Below are 13,434 nucleotides of genomic sequence, written 5' to 3' on the forward strand. Positions count from 1 at the left end.
AGGCCTTTTTTTGAAAAGTGGACACAATCATTTCAGACATTGTATGGGCGGGGAAGGTGCCGAGTGTGGGGAGAACACTGCAACAGAGGGAGCAGTGGGAGTTGACGTTGCCAAACCCGCTTCATTATTACTGGGTGGCGAATGTGGATATGGTGCAGTGGTGGTGGGAAGGTGAAGGAGTAGAGTGGGTTAGGTTGGAGGAGGAATCCTATAAGGGGTCCAGTTTGAGGGCGATGGTGATGGCAGTATTGCCAATGGCGTCAAGTAGGTATTCAGGAGGGCAGCACGGTGGCCTAGTGGTTAGCACAACCGCCTCACGGCGCTGAGGTCCCAGGTTTGATCCCGGCTCTGGGTCACTGTCCGTGTGGAGTTTGCACGTTCTCCCCGTGTCTGCGTGGGTTTCGCCCCCACAACCCAAAAATGTGCAGAGTAGGTGGATTGGCCACGCTAAATTGCCCCTTAATTGGAAAAAATAATTGGCTAATCTAAATTTTTTTTAAAAAGTAGGTATTCAGGGAGCCCGGTGGTGCAGTCCACGGTGAAGATTTGGAATCAGCAGAGGAGGCTTTTTAGAGTGGAAGGGATGTTGGTGTTAACGTCGCTGTGTGAGAATCATGGCTTTGAGCCAGAGGGGGTGGATTGTGTATACATGAGGTGGAGGGAAGTGGGATTGGCAAGGTGAAGGATCTGTATTTGGAGGAATGGTTGCCAGCCTGGAGGAGATAAGGGCGAGGGTGGAGCTGCCGAGGGGGAGTGAGTTGAGGTATCTGCAGATTAGGGACTTTGCGCAAAATGTCTGAACGGAGTTCCCTAGGTTGTCGGGATACACCCTGCTGGAGCTCCCTGAATACCTACTTGCTGCTTCCGGATGTGGAAGGGGAGGGAAGAATTTGGGATATATATAAGTAGCTGGGGGAGCAGGGAGCTGAAGACCAAGGAGAAATGAGAAGCGGAGTTGGGAAGGGAGATCATTTGGGGAGTTTGGGGTGCGGCACTGCATAGGTAAACGGGACCTCCTCCTGTGCAAGGATGAGCCTGATACAGTTTAAGGTGGTGCGCATATGACTCCGGCGAGAATGAGTGGGTTCTTCCAGGAGGTAGCAGATGAGTGTGAGATGTGTGGGTGGGGACCAGCGAATCATGGGCACATGTTTTGGGGTTGTGAAAAATTGGGAAGTTTCTGGGCGGGAGTGTTAGCGGTCTTAGCTAGGAGGAGGAGGTGGACCCCGACCCTTTGGTGGCGATATTTGGGGTTTCAGAGAAGCCGGAGCTTATGGAGAGGAGGAAGGCCAATGTTGTGGCCTTTGCCTCTCTAATTGCAAGGTGGTGAATTTTACTGGAGTGGCGGTTGACATCACCACCGAAGGTAGCGGCTTGGCTGGGTGACCTGTACAACTTCCTGCGGTTGGAGAATACAAAATATGAGTTAAGGGGTTCTAGAGGGGGGTTTGAGAAAAGCTGGGGGATGTTGATGACTGTGTTTGAGGAGCTGTTCGTCGCTGAGGCGGGGGGGGGAGGGGGGGTGGGTGGAGAGTGTGAGGGGGGTTGGGGGAGTGTGAAAAAAGGGAAAAAGTAGCACAGACTGTATAATTGACTGCTGGGTAGTATGTTTCCCATTGTGTTTATTTGCTGTAATCTATTTTGATACATGTTTGTAATAAAAATACATTTTTTGTTTAAGTTGTAGCTTTTTGGTAGCTCAGAAATATCCCATACTACATGGATTTTGTGATAATCTCTCATTATAGATATTTATATAAATTAAAATGTAAATGTAAGATATAGATATAACAAACTATATTGCTTACATCATCATATTTCAGCTCTCCACTAGTCAAACGTTCATGTGTACTCCCACTTGAATTTTAAGATGATCAGAAAACATTTTTTGACAGGACAAATGACCAAATAGAAGCAGCTGTCTAATTGTTTGTGTTTGAAAGAAAATAGTACGCTTGTCAGTATTAAAGCTCAAGGTCCAAGGTCCAAGGATTTTGCAGTACAATGTTTACTTCCAACTATTTCCTGCTATTTTTCTATTACAATCAGGTACTTGCAAAATGTTCGTCAATTGCTTAGAAAGGATTTGAATTTCATTTTTCCCTCGAAGACATTGACTTCAGCGAGTTTTGTGGGGCTCTCTGATGCCTCAGCTAAGCGGCCTTTCTGCAAGTACAGCCAAAGAAAAGAGTTTTATCAACCATGGAGCTTTCACAGCACACAGAGTATAAACACAGGAACAGACTATTTGCCCCAACCGGTCTATGCTGGTGGTTATACTCCACTCGAGTGTCCCCTGTCTTTCCACATATAAATAACCCCTCTATCCCCTTCTCCCTTCAGTCTCAGCTGGAGTATTGTGTCGGGCTCGAGGTACCGCACTTTAGGAAGGATGTGAAGGCACTGGTGAGAGTGCAGAAAAGAGTCGGAAGAATGGTTCTAGGGATGAGAATGTCTAGTTACAAACATACATTGGAGAAGTTGGGACTGTTCTCCTTGGAGATGAGAAGGCTGAAAGGAGATTTGAAAGAGGCATTCCAAATCATGAGTGTCTAGGCAGACTAGAGAAAAAGAAACTGTTTCCATTCATCAATGATTGAGAGTAAGAGGGCATAGACATAAGGCAACATGGGAGAAAGCGTCTTCATGCAGCAGGTGGTTAGGATCTGGAATGCACTATGTTGGAGGCAGGTTCAATTGAAAAGGAAATTTGATTTTTATTTGGACAGAAATAATGTGTCGGGTTACAGGGAGAAGCAGGGGAATGGCACTAAGTGAATTGCTCATTTGGAGAGCTAGTGAAGATATGAAGGGTCAAATAGCTCCCTTTTGTGCTGGAACAATTCTTTGACTTTTGTGACCTCACATGCTTATCTAGTTTCCCCTTAAATGCATTTCAACAATTTATTTCAACCACTCACTGGGTTAGTGAGTTCCACATTCTCAATATCCTTTGGGTAAAGAAGCTTCATAATTCCCTATTGGGTTTTAGTGTGACTAACTTATATTGATGGTCTCCAAGTATGCTTTTCCTTACCAGAGGTAGCATTCTATTTGTATGCACCCCATCAACCCCTTTCAGAATTTTAAAGACCTCCATCAGGAGGGTTTAAAGCCGGACCCCAGACTTACCTCACTATCTGGCTCCGAGGGGAGGGGAGTTTGAGGGCTGGTGTTGACAGGGCAGGTGATGGGGGGAGGGGCAGAGGCAGGGAAACACAGGGGTTGGGGGGGGGGTGATGTAATGCCTTAAGGGGGAACCTCTGATGGGCACAGGGGGCCCAAAAAAGAGTATTCCCTGTGCCCTTGCCCAGCCACAGGTAAAATCCTGGGAGTGGCAGGAAGAGGCACTTAAGTGGCCATCAATTGGCCGCTTAGGGGTGAGGCACAAGTAGGCACCAAAACTGGGGCTGCTGAGATGGTGCTCAATTTTACAGGACCCACTCCCCCCCCCCACACCCATCATCTGCTATCTTCTTCCCGCCAGGAGGCCCACAAATACGCCAATCACTAAAGGTTGTGCCACCAGTTAGCAAGGCCATAAATTAGCAAATCTAGCTCTAGGATTTATTTCTAAAGGGTTAGAATTAAAAGTAGGAAAATATGTTCAACCCAATTTTGTTTTTGTTTCTGTTTTTGTTTGATCGGTATTAGCCATAACCCAACATTATCACAATTGGTATTTCTGAATTTAATGTAATTGTCAACTGCTGAACAGTCAACAAAGTGCACCACTATAAATGTTGATGGAGGACAAGCAGATATATTCTGAAGGATAATTTCAAAATGTAAAAAATAAATATGCCTAGAGCATTTTAACAGCTTACTGTTCCTTAATTATCCATGTGAGGAACATCTGGAGGAAATGAGAGTTATGCATTTGTGAGAAATTGAAATCAATCTCACTTAACATCCTAGGAATCTTTGTACTACAAATACAAAAATCATTGAGGCTCATGTGAATACATTTTGAATTGATTACCGAATACTTGGCTCCTCTTGTGTTCCAAGGGAGTTGAATCTATATTCATACATCTGGCTCCAGCTGAAAGACAGCTTCAGATGTCCCTTGTTGCTTTCTGAGAAATTGGCTTGTCCCGACTGCACAAAATAAATAAGTCTGCAAGGTTAGATGTTAAGATAAGCAAATATCCTCAGCTGATATCAGTAAGCATTATCACTCATTCAAGTCAGGAAACTGTCAGGTTTTTGAAATTGCCTGCAAGAAAAGACAGAGCTGATTATAACCCCAACAGAGTTGTAATACCAGACATTAGCAATTCTACACAGACAAAACAGACGAAATATGAAAATATAGATATGTATCACACAAGCAGATACATAGGACACGCATAAACACAACAAATTATATGCCAAAGCTTGAATCAACATTAAAAAATATAAAATAAATATTTTCATGCAAATAATCTGTCTTCACCATACATTTAGAGGGACAGTAAGTACCCATGCAGTTGCTCTCCAGTTTACAGAATTGATCTAACCCATGCAAACGATCGTGGCATTTTAACTGCATGATATGTTCAGCACAATTCAGTCTCTTCAATACTTTTACACTAGTCAAACAACATTATGCTAGCCAGCATCCACACCCACAAAAGTGGCCAAACCCTCAGGATGAATTAAACACCGTTGGGAAGTTCCACAAATGTGCTTGTTTCCAGACATTTATACACTTGTTTCAAATGCCATTGAACATATTTTTCAAAATTTACTAAGGAACTGACTACTGAATATCAGTATAGCTAACAAATGGCTCTGTATTTTTTAAAATTTAAAGTACCCAATATTTTTTTCCAATTAAGGGGCAATTTAGCGTGGCCAATCCACCTACCCTGCACATCTTTGGGTTGTGGGGGTGAAACCCGCAAACATGGGGAGAATGTGCAAACTCCACACGGACAGGGACCCAGGGCCGGGATTTGAACCCGGGTCCTCAGTGCCGCAGTCCCAGTGCTAACCACTGCGTCACATGCTGCCCCTGTATATATTTTTAAGTAATTTTCAATCATTTAAAATCTGGTTACTTGTGGGCGGTTTGGCATTGTGATTGCAAAATGCTTCTTGTGATAAGCCAATTGTTTAATCAGCTAATGTAATCAAACTGCACCTAGTTACCACTCTTACATTAACCAAGGAATACTTTGTGAAACAAAATGTATTTCTTTTAAAATGTTTATGGTATATTTTGCACTCAGCGACTAAACACTTGAGAAATTATTTTCAGAAAAATTTTGGCCACAATTTGTGCCTAGATTGTGATAAGCCAATTGCCAATTGTGCTGAAATTCTACCCCTCTATATCAAATTAGCTCCATCAGACATAGATGTGTACTTGCAGTTAAATCGCAAGCATTTTACATTGTCAAATATCATATATCCATATATAAATTATGAATTAACCCATTTAATCACTTCAGTGCACCAGTTCCTCCAAATTAGCTCTATCAATTTCCTTACCCTCCTCCTGTTCATAAAACGGGAAGTGGGGAATTCCATATTAGATCCAAAATGTTAAGTCTTCCTGTATTCAATTTAAACTTATGTGTGTGTGAAGCTCCAAAGCCCAAAGCGAAAAACAAATTGCCTTCACTTCAACCAACATGGCTTCCGTGCAAAATCTGTCTCGGGGACAGCTGTTCATATACCACCACCCGCATGTTCTTCTCCAAGTCACATACCATCCTGATTTGGAACTACAAAGCCGTTTCTTCAATGTTGCTGGATCAAATCCTGGAACTCCCTTTCAAAGAGCACTGTGTGTGTACCTACACTACATGGACTAGAACGGTTCAAACAAATGGCTCACCAGCACCTTCTCCAGGTCAATTAGGGGTGGATAATAAATGCTGGCCTTGCCAGTGAAACCTACGAAAGAATATAAAGGGCTGGATTATCCGCCAGCGGGATTCTCCATTGCGCCGGCAATGCAACCACGCCCGCAGATTTCCAGACAATGTGGGGTGGCCACAATGGGAAATCCCGCACAGTGGGTAGCACTGTTGCTTCACAGCTCCATGGTCCCAGGAACGATTCCGGCTTGGCTCACTGTCTCTGTGGAGTATGCATGTTCTCCCTATGTTTACATGGGTTTCCTCCAGGTGCTCCGGTTTCCTGCCACAAGTCCGGAAAGATATGCTGTTAGGTAAATTGGATATTCTGAATTCTCACTTTGTGTGCCCAAATAGGCGCCGGAATGTGGTCACTAGGGGCTTTTCACAGTAAATTAATTACAGTGTTAATATAAGCCTACTTGTGACAATAAAGATTATTATTATTATAGGTGGAGGGAACGGAGAATCCTGCTCCCGGCAAGGATGCGCGACCAGGAAAATGCAGCTGGCGGAACGGAGAATTCCACCCAAAAACTATCACTTATACATTAGCGGCATTTCCCATGGTTGGGTTATGGCCTTGACTTGAAGGAAATTGCAGGAACACTTTGACCCTGTCTCACAATCTCCATTTACATATGGCAGGTTTCGTAGTCACAAAGGAGTCCGGTTCGAGAATATGAAGAAAACTGTTTATTGTTGAAGCAAACTACATACACAAAACTTTCAGACCCCAGCCGGGCCTACTCTAGCTCGGCTCCTATCTAGGCCGTCTTTTATGTTAGAGTCCTAGTAAGACTCGTGTGTGTTATAGCAGCAGGGTATATGATTTTTGGGGCAAGTAAAATGTTAATGGTTGTTATTGTGTAGGGTAAGTCGGTCAGTCAGTCACACTACTTTTTCTTACTTTCTTCCATTTCAAAAACATCTGCTCTTAAATGGTTCTCTGTGAAGGTGAGGGGTGGAGGTTCATGAACCCCCCCCCCCCCCAACCCCCCCCCCCCTCCCCCCCCCCCAAGGCAATTAGTGTCCATTTCAAAGCCTTGCCCTGTAGTTGTTGGTATTCCGCCATGGGTTGTTAATGTAGTCAACATACAGGAATCCCGAAAAGGGGGTTGTTCCTTGGGAATCAGCATCTAGAAAGTGGGAGCCCACTGAGAGTCAGCTTTCTGGCTTTCTGCTGACCCCCCCCCCCCTCCCCCCCCCCCCCCACCTTCTCCCTCCCACCCGAGCCAGTGACCACCACTCCCAACCCCCATTCCACGTTCACTCACCTGTAACCTTGGTCCCTCGCTTTCCTGAGCTTTTAAAGGATGCATTGGCAGCAGCTACCATCACTCCCTCAGTGGTGCTGATGGCAATGAGGAGCCGCTGGCTCTGGTTGGCCAGCAGCTCCTGGGTGGCATGATTTTCACCCCCGAGATCCTTGGTCCGATGAAAGGTCACTGCTGGCCACTCAGACTGGTACTTAGTATGACAGACTTGCCCCAAAGGAGGCATTGCAGGTTTTTGCTGGCTCTCCAGCCTGCAGACAAGGCACCCTTTACCTGGGTTAAATTCTGCCCTCGGTTTGTATAACTCAGTTTTTTTCAAACTTTTCTTCCCGTGATCCACTTTTACCAACCGGCTGACCATTGGTACCCATGCCGGCCGATCGTTGCGACCCATGCTGGTCAATCTTCGTGACCCACGCCGGTCAATCTTTGTGACCCACACCGGCCAATCTTCGTGACCCACACCGGCCGACCTTCGCGACAGACGCCAGCCAGCCTTCGCGACACACCATTTTTGCTTACCTTTAATGCGACAAGTGAGCCTGCTTGTCCCTCATGATCTCACTTGCTTTGTCAGTCAATGTTACATTTCTGCTAAGGTCATCAGCTTAAGTTCTCACAGCATTCTTTGAAAAAAATCAAGAGGTTTGCACTAGAACCTGCCATGCTTAGTCTTCAAATGCCTTTGAAGTTTTGAGGGTTTTAAACTCTTATACGTCAGTATTTCCCTGCATGTAACACACTTGGGCTTTGCAACCTGATTTGCATTGGAGCAATGAACAAAACCATAGCTCAACAAATCATCTTAATACTGCTTTGTTATCGATTTAAGGGCCGGGATTCTCCCCTACCCGGCGGGGTGGGTGTCCCGGTGTAGCGGAGTGGCGCCAACCACTCCAGCGTCGGGCCTCCCCAAAGGTGCGGAATTCTCCCCCTGCCGGCGCCAAAACAGACGCCAACGGCCTTTGGCGCCCGCTGCCCGGCGTTGGGGCTGGCCGAAAGGCCTTCGCCGGTCCGCGCATGCGCCGGTGCGTCAGCGGCCGCTGACGTCACCACCGGCGCATGCGCGGTAGGAGGTGTCTCTTCTGCCTCCGCCATGATGGAGGCCATGACTGCGGCGGAAGAAAAAGAGTGCCCCCACGGTACTGGCCCGCCCGCCGATCGGTGGGACCCGATCGCGGGCCAGGCCACCGTGGGGGCACCTCCCGGGGTTCCGATCGCGCCGCGCACCCCCCCAGGGGCCTGCTCGCGCCGCCAGTCCCGCTGGCACCAGAGGTGCTCCAATTCCCGCTGGCGGGAGAGGCCTGTCAGCGGCGGGACTTCGGCCCATGGCGGGCCGGAGAATCGCCACGGGGGGCACGCCGATCGGCAGAGCGTGATTCCCGCTCCCGCCGATTCCCGGGTGGCGGAGAATTCCGGCCACGGCGGGGGCGGGATTTACGCCGGCCCCGGGCGATTCCCCGACCCTGTGGGGGGTCGGAGAATTCCGCCCAAGGTTTTTCTTTGTTGGCTGTACACCAGAAGGCCTGGAGTTCTGTACAGTGCTAACACTGGGACTGCTTTTTCCTGCCGTGGACTCTCCTGCGCAGCTCTCGCCAGCATATTTAGTTGTGTGATCCTGGCCTCTTTGTGTCTCTGACACTCTCTTCCTTATAACAAAACGATCCACCTTCAGTTCTTCACAGTCCTGTTGCCTTCTTGATGGCAGTTTGAAAATGAAGGCATCTCTCCTCTGTGATTTTGCGCCAAAAGCACAGGTGTACAGAGCGCGTGATGTCAGTGTATGTGCCGGGCAAATGACCTACTCTCTGCCGCCTCTTCTGGACGGAAGACTTCCTTGTTCCAAGAGCTGGTCGCGGCCGGCATTCTCAATTTAAAAGCCGGTTGTGGCCGGTGGCTGCTTCTCCCGCGATTGGGCCTGCCATGACCGATTGCACCGTGACGTTCCTGTCATCCGCCCGCGACACACCTACGGGACGCGACCCACAGTTTGAAAAACCCTGGTATAATTAATAGAATCTAAAGAAGTTTCCTCAACCCACTGAAACTAATCCAATCTATATTGTTTCCCCAGTATTTGTACTACCAGAAATGATAGAGTTTTTGACAATTTCTGACATTTCTATGGCAATGGCTGTGATATTGAAGGTCAATATGGCCCTCGATGTTTGTGCCAGTTTACATCAAGATTACTGCTGCAGGGTCAACTGGTCTGCTACCTGGAGACCATTTTTCTTTTACTTGAAAATAATCTCTGCTTCCTCCTTTGGGGCTTAATATTCCTGCACTATGCATTAGTTATTTTGTAGCATAACTACGCTACCAGCAACACTGATAAAATAATGTGGGCTCATGCCACCAGTGGGAGTGGGTCCCAATATCCAATTTCAGTTTGAGTGTGGGGCACCCTTTAAAAACAGCATCCTGATGTCTGAAGCCAGACTTGCTAATATGTTTAGACCCGACCTTCACAATGATATAGCTGCGCATGCCCCCCTAACTTCAAAAAATGGCAAAGTGCGAGAACATCTCACCAGGAAACCTGTTTGTTTCTCTGGGGGAAAACCCCACTGGCTTTCTGTCTGAATCGACACTTTGCCATTTTGTTGGGGAAATTTTGCCCAGTGTGTTGGGTTTAAGTAAATACTGATGTAAGGAGGATGGGTATGATACGGGAATGACAATCTGGGATTACCTAGGTTGTGGATGTTTTCACATATTCTACAAGAGATAAATCTTCCTGAGGTGGGGTGGGGTCGGGAGAGGGAGCTGTTGGAGAATCTGGGGCTCTTTTTGTAATGGGGATGGGACTAGAATCTGGGAGAATTTACCAGATAGGAGTTGAGCTAAAATGAGCTTAATGGAGGAAATTGACTTGATGTAGTCTTGCATTTATGCCCTTACACCCAATTGATTGTAGTGTGACCTTATATGCACAATGTACTATAATATGTATTGCCTAGGGTTGAACAGAACATCACTGTCACTATACTTTGCATAGTGGAAATGACAAGTACTTTTATGTCCTCCTTGTCTTCAATCATGAAATAATATTCTTCCTGTCAGGTCACAGTGAATCATTGAATTCCGACCGTGCAGAAGGAGGCCATTCGGCCCATCAAGACTACACCGGCCCTCTGAAAGAGCACCCTACCTAGGCCCACTCCCCTGCCCTATCCCTGTAATCTCATAACCCCACCTAACCTTTAGCCGCTAATGGGCAATTTAGCATGGCCAATGCACCTAACCTGCACATCTTTGAGACTGTGGGAGGAAATCGAAGCATCCAGACGAAATGCATGCAGACACGGGGGAGAACGTGCAAACTCCACATGGACAGCCACCTAAGGTTGGAATTGAACCTGGGTCCCTGGCGCTGTGAGAAACAAACAGGTTTCCTGATGAGATTTTCTCGCACTTTGCCATTTTTTGAAGTTCGGGGAGCATGCTTAGCACTGTCATTGTGAAGGTCGGGTCTAAACATGTTAGTGAGCCTGGCTTCAGAGATCAGGATACTGCTAACCACTGTGCCACCGTACCACCCAGTGGTGAGAACCTATTGCCACATGGAGTGGTGAATAGCATAGATGTATTTCGGGGAAGTGAGATAAGTACATGAGGAAGAATGGAATAAAAGAATATGGTGATTACATGAAACGTCAGTGTTACACTGAGGGAATTATTATGGGCCAGGGTTTAGAGAACGCCAAAGTATATCACGGAGCTCACCTGACCCACAACGTTTAATAGATTTTGGTTATGGGGAGCACAAGGACCCATCTTATAGGTGTGATGCAACAGAGATCTAAAGTATTTTTAAACAAAAACAATGTTTATTCTATGAATCCAGTTCACGTTTTATAAACATACAGTAAACATCTTATCAACTACCAACACTGATACTCCCCGCAAAGATAGAGTACTCTGTATGTAACCCTTAGTAACTTTCCAAACAACATCCATAAGTCAAAGATCCTTTTTAACAAAGACAGTGGGTGGGAGTCTCTGATCCTGAAGCTAAGTGTTGACGCCATCGTAAACGCTGTCGCGTTTGTTGACGGCATCAACATGGCCACAGAAGCAGCGATTCTGACCCCAACAGGGTGCCAGCATGGCACTGGAGTGACCCATGCCACTCCAGCTGCTGATCCCAGCGTCAGATGGGCACTGTGGGTCTGCGCATGCGCAGTGGGACCGGCAGCAACATGCACATGTGCAGTGGGACCGTCGCGATTGCCGCTCATCCGCGGTGTCTCCCGTCTCTGCGCCGGCCCCAAGGTAACATGGCGTAGGGCTACAGGGGCCGGCACGGAACAAAAGAGGCCCTCAGCCTGAGAGGCCGGCCCGCCGATCGATAGGCCCCGATCGCGGACACCCCTTCCCCCCCCCACCAGGCCACCCCCGGATGCTTGCACGCCGAGGTCCATCAGGTAAGACCAGGTGTGAACGGCGCCGGTGGGACTCAGATTTTTTTACGTGGTTGTTCGGCCTATCCCGGGGCGAGAATCGCCGGGGGGGGTGTAGAGCTTCCCCCGACCGGTGCCACGCCGACCACGCTGGTGCCAATGGCGCCGATTCTCCACTCTCCAGAGAATTGGTGAACCGGCGTCGGGGCGGCGTCACACGATTCACGCCCGGCCCAGCGATTCTCCGGCCCGGCCTGGGCTGAGAGAATCCCACCCAGTAGGCTTGCATTCCTTACAGAAACAGGTATTACTTTGAAATCATCAAGTGATCTGGAAACATTCTTTAGCAGGCAGAGAGAGAGGCCAAAATACACCTCCTTGGTTTGAATGCAGCTCTCCAACGGAAAGTGAAACTAAAACTCAGAGCCAAAAATAGCTTCCAGCTCAAAGTGGAAGTAAAAAACTGGGCTCCACACAATGACATCACTGCAGCCACTTGAGAAGACAAACATTTCTTAAAGTGACATTCCCATGTCAGAATGCCATTGGCACTGCCTTTTAGTTGACTCCAAGGCTCCATCTTGCCTTTATGGTGAAGCAAGGTGGTAGGCAGTTCATGTGAAACAAACACCAGTATGGACCTATTGGGCTGAAAGGCATGTTTCTGTGCTGTAAATTCTATCTACTTCTATCCTAACGTCCATAAATTAGGCTGATATAAAATAAGATTTAAGCAGTAACAAAAAGGTCAACACAGTCAATTTCACTAGATTTCAACATTTAATTTATCACTGTCTGGTTCGCAAAATTATAAATGATTCTTTGCTTCACTAACTGTTAATTGCATTGATCTGGACCAGAGGCCCCTTAACACAAATGCCACATGTAAGCTTAAGTCCATCAGTGAAATCTTCAAGCATTCATTTCCACATCAGTGGAGCAGGAAGACCTGCTGAATTGATTAAAAGCTGCCAAATGTATTTCTCTACCTGGTCAAACATCAATGATGTCAATCATCATTATCGAAGTTCTGACTGACAGATTTCCTGTAACATATCAGCTCGCTCTCTTCCCCAGCGGTTTGAAATTTGCTCTCTTTCTCCTTGAAATACCTGTAAACAATTTACCAAATAATTACATTTTTATGGTTCAAGGAATCATAAAAAAGGGCATAGCTATTATTTGGTCATCCCCATTTATTTTAACAACTAATCCCCCAGTATCATCAAGTGATCTGGTGCTCTCAGCAGCTAGCTTCATAGCCCTGTAAATTATTTCCCTTCAAGCATTTATCCAGTTCTCTTTTGAATGATACTGTTAAATCTGATTCAATTTACCCTTTCAGCCAGGGCATTCCAGGTCACAACAACTTGCAGAGTGAAAAAGAGGTTTCCCCATGTTACCTCAGGCCTTTTGTCAATGACATTATATTTGCATCCTCTGGATAATTAACTCTTCTGCCTCTGGAAACAGTTTCTCCTTATTTATTCAATTGAAACCATTCATGATTTTGAAGAGTTCTGTTAACTTTTCATGCTCTAAGGCTTCTCCATTCTCTACACACAACTGGTCTCCCATCCACATTGCTAGTCTATTAAATCACCCCCCCTCCCCCCCCCCCCCCCCCCCGCCACCGGAAGGCCTTCACTTGTTCCTAAGTGTAATTCCCAAACTGAAGCAGAATATTCCAGCTGAGCCCATTCAATGTTTTCATGAAGATTAGCATATCTGTCTTGTTTTTGTACTCTATTCTTCAGCTGAGAGTTGGGGCGGTATGGTGGCACAATGGTTAACACTGCTGTCTCACAGCACCAGGGACCCTGGTTCAATTCCAGCCTTGGGTCACCATCTGTGTGATGCTTGCACTTTTTGCCCATGTCTGTATGGGTTTCATCCGAGTGC

This window comes from Scyliorhinus canicula, chromosome 13 (assembly GCF_902713615.1).
Source record: "Scyliorhinus canicula chromosome 13, sScyCan1.1, whole genome shotgun sequence".
In the NCBI taxonomy this organism is placed as follows: domain Eukaryota; kingdom Metazoa; phylum Chordata; class Chondrichthyes; order Carcharhiniformes; family Scyliorhinidae; genus Scyliorhinus; species Scyliorhinus canicula.